This window comes from Apis dorsata, unplaced genomic scaffold (assembly GCF_000469605.1).
Source record: "Apis dorsata unplaced genomic scaffold, Apis dorsata 1.3 scaffold_342, whole genome shotgun sequence".
NCBI classification, from domain to species: domain Eukaryota; kingdom Metazoa; phylum Arthropoda; class Insecta; order Hymenoptera; family Apidae; genus Apis; species Apis dorsata.
In genome coordinates, this window is record NW_006263609.1 from 39,409 (window position 1) to 46,974 (window position 7,566).

General features: G+C 34.7%; 1 long non-coding RNA gene across 1 annotated transcript in view; it reads left to right on the forward strand.

The window, feature by feature from the left end:
• LOC102674791 overlaps positions 1-7,566 on the forward strand; it is a 91,962-nt gene that overhangs the window by 29,222 nt on the left and 55,174 nt on the right. The window lies entirely within an intron of this gene.

The window sequence follows — 7,566 nt, forward strand, 5'->3', positions numbered from 1 at the left end:
ACAGCTCGTGACGGAACAAGCGCGCACCAAGGCTTTTCTTATTTATTCGTGTTGTGCTTCGCGGCCGCGCTTCGCTTTTGCGACTGCAACCGGGATACGGGGGCCCGCAACCAAATGCGGACGCAGGGAGCCGCGACGCGAACGAAGGAACGAGACGATGCAACATCGCGCCCGCGGAATGGAGAAGGAAAGGGAACAAAGAGAGGAGATATACCCTTAGCCAACGTATATAATTTCATATCGTGGCGACCCGCGTAGGGATAGGCGCCACGCCCACCTGTGTGTCTCTTGGGCTGGCGCCCGTCGTGTCTCCTTTCGCTTCACCGACGGTTCTTGTAGCTTCTGCCGTTTGCTGCCTCTCTCTCTCTCTCTCTCTTTCTCCTTTTTTCCTTTGCGCCGACCAAACAATCCGTCCTCCTCCGTTCGCCACCCTCGCTCTCTCTACTATGTTTCTCTCTCCTTTCCTCGCTCGTTTCGCTGCAACTATCCGTCCTCGCGTCTGCACTCGTCCTTTCTTCTCCCTTTTTTCGCTTCTCTCCCTCTTCTTTTCCGCCACCGCGGGCCCTCCTATCCCCTCTCCTCTGTCCTTAGCCTCTGTCAACTCCATTCCATCACCGGGTTCAAGCTTGAATCCGCTCAATTTCCGCGACAACGCCGGCGAATCTGCAAAACCGCAACGCGTGACGACCTAACTGCTTTTCGTTTGAGACCTCAAAGTTAACCGGTGAGCTCCTACGGGTGTCTCGGAGCTCTTTCTGTCGTCCTCTCCCTTCTGGCACCGCGCGCGCGATGCTCGCGCGATTTGTCGAAAACGGATACGATCGTTTCATATTCGTTGGTGGTTTCCTCCTTTCTTCCCGGATGTCTTTTTTTTTTTTTTTTTGTTTTTGAATAGGATTTGAAATTTGTACGATAAATCTCTCTCTACAGGATGGAGTTTGTTTGTGAAATATAAGATTCGTTATCTTGCAATCGATGATTTTAGATTTTTTAGAATGAAATTAATCTTTGGAAACGTACGATCTCTGGAAAGAAAATATTCGATCATCCTTTGAAAGATATTTTTTTAATATGATCTCATAATATTCGTTTTATAATATGAAAAAATATCAAATGCTATTGAAGTGAAAATGTTATGGTAACGAATAAAACTTTAGTCTCTTTCAAAAAAAAAAATAGATTCTTCTTTATTGTTTCGAAAAAAATGAATGTTTCATCGTATAAAAATTTAATAAAGAAAACTACTTTGGCTTATTGATATCGTGTCAACCTCCAACAGCAATAAGTATCAATAAAGATTTTTCGAAGTAAATACAGCCATTACTTTTACGTATCTGCTAGGATTTGTTGCAGTATAAAGTATAGTAATATTTTTACACGATGTTTGCACCTACTTTACTGATTTATGTTGCTGTAATAAGAACCTGCAGGAATACCGAAAGGTTAAGATTTAACGTGAAGATATAGCTTCAATGTATAAGTTATAAGCGGTACTATTCTACTAATGAACTGCTTGATCAATGAGGCGCCTTCCCGAAGAAAACGTAAGTCATAATACCGACTGTTACTGTCTGCAATATGCTCCATTGTAAGTATTAAACGAGGATAAAGTAGGGAGTAAAGTAAAATAAAGTAAAGAAGTAAGAATACGGCAGAAAGTAGGAATACATGTGAAAGAAAGAAAGAAAGAAAGAGGAGAAAAATGAATAACAATTAAAGAATTTTTAGAAGCATCGTCGTACTGTGTTGTAAGCTGCAAGATATTTGTAAAGAAAACATTAAAGATGCAACAAAAGCAAAGTTGCTAAAGCAAGAAGAGAGATATTTCGTAAGTAGATGGTTTTCAAACGTTTCGTCCAATTGTTTCAAAAAAGGAAAAATTAGATGAGGAGGAAAAATTTACGAAGTAAAGGCGTACTGTGAACAGTTTTTCTTATTACAAAGAAGAATCTTTGCTATAACGAGGCTCCGATAAAAAAAAGTAGAAGAATATATATCTTCTCCATTCCATTCAATTAAATCTACAGATATATTTATATTTTTTTTTTACCTTGAAAAATACACGATGATATTTCTAAGAGTTTAAAATTTAATTCTTGGCAAAAACACAATAGTTTGAGATTAAACAAAAATGCGTATACTTCGTGTACATATATACATATATCTATCAATATTATTAAATGAATATTTTTTTCATCTATGTCTTATATTATTAGATAATATTAAAATAGTTTTAACATTTATTGATGGTATTCTTGATTTAAATGGAGCATTTCAAAACGTATAGAAAATTATAAAAAGTATTTCAATTTTTAAATATCAAAAGTGATGGATTATTCTGTTCTTTATCTTGTAATTATAAAATCACGTGATAATCGTAATTAAATTTTTAAATAAAGAAAGAAAGGCAAGGATTAAAGAAATGAATTCGATTGAACAACAATATTAAATATATCCTTACTTTATTATGTTTCGTCTCGTACATCCACACATTTATTGATTATTATTTTCCAAACTTCTTTTAAATAAATTACATTCTCCGTTATTTTGCGTTTCTGTTTCTCGAACTTCGGGTAAAGGAATCAGGACATGTAAACAAATCATTTGCAGCGTTGAAATCGATGATAATATTATACAAAAATATGATTCATGCTCGAATTGTGAAAGGAAAATGTGAAACTCGATACAGTCTACTATTGTAAGATATAAATGAGCGGGAAAAAGAGCGAAAGTTAAATTAACACATTGATACAGCGGATTGAAAAAAATCGAGCCACTCGTCTTACCGCTGATTGCGTCCTCACGTACTGTTCGAATTGCCGTACAAAATTGCCGGTACGGACAAAAAATCGAGACAAGGCTGTAAAACAAGAAGGACGAGAGAAGAAAGAAATGGAGCAAATGGAAAGGATGAAAAGAGGGCAAGTGTACCGCCGCAATGTCGATCATCGAGCGAGATTTGCAAAAGGAGAGACCGCAACACGCGTGAAGTTATTTATAATGTCATGTTGCAAATCTCGGCATGCATTATCGATCGGAATCGTAAAGTTGCAACGTAGAGCTTTTTTACACGTGGGACAAAAAACAAAAGTGTTTAAACACGATCTAATTTGTTCGCGAGAAAATTATTGAAACGTTACCAGCTTGTTGTTTCGTATAATACAATGAGAAATTCATTTCATCGTTCTTCTCGTTGGAAAAAGAAGAATAGGATAAATGAAATAAATGAAAATAACTTGTGGCCAACTCGTAAAGAATATACGAAGGTCATGTGTTTCTTCAATAAGAGTTATATTTTTGAATGCAATAATTGATGCATCATTTCTTGTAACCCAAGTATTAAATTATATATAGTAAAAAAATCATTATTTTGAAAGATAATTTTATAATTTGAATTTTTTTGTAAAATTTCTTTAAAGACGAGGAACTCTCTATATTATATAAAATTCAAGTTAAAATATCTTCTAAACGAATAAATTTTTTTACCATGTGATTAATATTTTGTTATATGGGAAATAAGAATTGCATTAATTAGTGCAAAAATATATGATTCGTTAAAAAACACATCACATATACAACATTTTACATAGAATTATTGAAATAAGATCATATATGGATAATTCTAATAAGGAAATTACTGAAAAATTACTAATTATAATTATATTTAATATTGTATAAATTTATTACAATCTCTTTTAAAAAAGGAAAAGAAAAAGTATAAAAATGAGCTGATAAAAGATATGGAAAGGACATAGAAACGATATGAAAAAGAAGAAGAATGACAGTTTTTAAAAATAAATTTGAATTATATAGATGCATTTCGATAATAACATCATTAAAATTTTTAAATTGTAACGAAAAATTCCTTAATTCCTGTTAATAATACGAGAAAACAAAGTTATAATCTGAATCTTAAGAGAAAAGCAAAAAATCCTCGATTTACCTCGTGTTATAAAAATTTCCAAATAAGAAATTCTTAACTTTAATTTTTAATTTAATTCTTAACTTCTTAAATTCCTAAAATTAATCGAACGATCGAGATTCATCCGCGAAAATTTCTCGCGAATCATGTTTGAAAACGATACGAGAAAGAAGATTCGTCAAAGCTGTCAAAGTTGAAGTCGACCATTGAAGGGATCCGTACCCTTGTCGGGGAAACGGGTAGATCGAAAACGATTAAGAAAACCGTGACGGCGCATTGTGTTTCCTCGCTCTCTCACGAGTGTGCTCGGTTTACGCTTCGTGTTTCGAGGATCGGTGGTTGAGCACGTGTGCGTTGCACGTGTGTAGACGAACGTGGATGGTGGCGGCCAGGCTGCCGTGGTACCGATCTTCGTGGCCGCCCAGGGTCATGCCCTACCCTCTCGCGCTACACAATAATCTTGCTCGCCGTGTGTGCTCTGGTATCTCTCCGTGGGCGCTTCGCTTTTTCTACCCGTCAGCCCCTCTGCCCTTTCGCAAAGGTCCCGTGATCGGCCGTGCGCTTGTCCTTCTATCGTTCCTCTTCCTCTTCTTCTTCTTCTTCTTCTTCGCTCTCTTCCTGCCTTCCCCACCTGCTCGCCTGCCTCGATATATGTGTTACTCTTTCCTCTTTCGCTTGTATCCCTTTTTCTTAGATGGGGATTTTTATAGGGGGAAATTAGGGGGTTAGAATTTTTACAGGGAGATTCAATGAGATTTTTATGGAATGGTGTGGAAATGGTTCGTGTTTTAAATTTTTATTTAAAGCGAAGATTTTGGTCGATAGATTTATTTTATGAATTAAATTATCTTAATTTTCGAATTCGAATTTAGAGGATTTGAATAGGTTTTATAAATTTTATTTAAGAAATATTATATAAGTAGAAATGTTATTTTTTATATGTCGACGATTTAAAAATTGCAAATTTTAAATTATTTAATTATTGCAGTAGATGAATAATATGAATTGTATTTCTATAAAATTATATTAATATCTCTATAAGTTCAGGCATAATTATATATAATAAATTAAATAAAGAAATTTAAATCTATCATAATATCAATTGCAGTCAAAATTGAGACTCGTTGAATAATGATTGATAATCATTATTCTTGAGAGTCTTCTTCTTTTAAGCTAATCTTAATGCGAATCATTCAAAAAACATGGAAATCAATCACGTTTCTATCAATCTCGGGATATCTTAGGAAAATCAATCATCTTATATTTAATTGAAAATTATTTCCTTTCGTTTTAATCGACATTTATAGGTTAACTTATTTAAAGGGGTATTTTCTATCTAAAGACGAATTTTGATAGCCAAGAAATATTAATCTATCAATTATTATATAATCATATTTTTTTTACTAATTTCTCTTATTACTTAATATTTATTATCTAAATAATTAAAAGTGGATTCAATTTAATTCGTCTCTTAAATTGCATAGTTATTTAATTAGCTTATTTATACACGTTACATTTATCGCGTTAAAAATTTCATCGAAATTCAGAAAATTTAATTTACGATAGAATCGTATCATCAAACAAGAAAGGATTAACCTAGAAACAAACAAAATTTACAAACGATTCATTTCGATCGGTTCGAAAAACCCAGACTGAACATTAACATTGACATTAATATACTCAAGTCTTTTTATTTAAATTTATTTCAACGAAACATCTACTAAATACTCTATTAATTTAATACCAAAAGAATTATTGATACGCGCAACCGAAATATTATCTATACAGAATTCTACCGATTCTCACAAAATAGACGCAAATATCGAGATGACGAAACTAAGCTGTTCTTTCGTGCAGCTAATAGCCAGTATGCCAATGGCCAACACGTGGGGCCATGCGTATCCTCGAGAGCACGTCGAGTAATCCCCTCGATCGACCTCTCGAAGACACGATATGGCGAACGTAGTAAGTCGAGCAACGTGTACACGCGGTATATATGCTCATATACACAGCCGTTACGAACAAACACAATGCTCGTCGCGGATTTCTTAATCGTTGCCGATCTATCTGTACCGTAATATCGGTACACACGTGTGCATCTTACACGTATGGACACTTGTGGACCGTCCACTACCTGTGTGTTAGCGTTATATATCCTTGCATGGATATATTCCCAGTGTATATCCACAGCTTACCCCCTCGTTCCACGGGTCAATGGCTCGATGCCTCGATCTGCTTCGCTCCGCTCTGCTTCATACCACCTCTTTTCCTTCATCCTTTGTACCCTCCTCCACAGAACATCGTCTCCTCCCCACATACGATGCCTTGGCTGTAACTTTCGTTCGTTCGTTCGTTCGTTCGTTCGTTCGTGTTACTCTTGGTGAGAGCACCCTGCCGTTTCGGAGACTTCAATGCGCGACAGTTCCTCTTTTCTCGACTCTCCTCTCTCTCCTCTCTGGCACCTCTTCGCTTCCCCATTCCTCCTCCCCACCAGATCACCTCCTGCCTACTCTTTCGCCGAGCTCGTGCCTTCCCCTTTTCCTCGGCCACGTATTTCCCTGGCCAACAGGTATTTTTCCGCCGCTTTTCTTCCCGTGTATACGTATGTATATGTGATGTGCCTGCCGCGTGCGCGTACAATGCCATGCCGCGTTCCAGCGGATGCGCGCGTAAGAATGTCGAAAGTGATGTGTTGTTCGATGGGGGATATGGAAAGATAAGTGGGAAATATTCAATTCTTGACATTGAATTCTTAATTTTCCGAAAAGCTTGAAATGTAAATTTAATTTGGAAAAATATGATATAAAGATATAATTTCTGTTTGGTATTATTATTGGGATGATAATGATTCTCTTCTGTCAAATTTGAGAGAAGGAAATAGGAAATGAAAAAAAATGTTTGGTAATTGTAAATAATATATTTATATAACTTTTATCGTTAAGATGAAATATGATAAAATTGAGTAAATTGATTTCGAGATATTTGAGATCATTGATCGTATTATTTAATGGCTGTTTTGTATATACCAAATTATAACGAAGTTAACGATTTCGTTGAAGATGGACGTGCACGGAACAAGACGCTAGGATTTACTTTGTTGATGTCTCAATTATTTCCATCGAATAAACGATGGTTTTTATAGCTCGGCTAATGTCTAATTGGAGGCACTTTGTGGTTCTCCCACTACACTCAAACGTTTAGTATGAACGATTCCTTAACCTTCCTTCTTCCGCGAATGGTTCTATATTATAAAATATATTTATATATCTTCTTATCGAATATCAATTCCTATTTATATTACAATTCTTAAAAATCATCAAATCATATCTTACTCGTCATTAGCGTTTAATAATATTCTGAATTAATTTCTCGGAAATTATTATACATTTCCAAGAGAAATAAAAATATATAGCATTAGAATAATAATATTTTTTATATAGAATCATATTAAAAAAAAAAGTTAGAAAAATTTCAAAACATGAAATATTCACGATCAAATTTACAGAATAATAATTTATATTTTTCGTTGAAGTAAAATTTCAATCGACAATTAATATCAATTCTTATTTATATTACAATCTTTAAAAATCATCAAATCATATCTTACTCGTCATTAGCGTTTAATAATATTCTGAATTAATTTC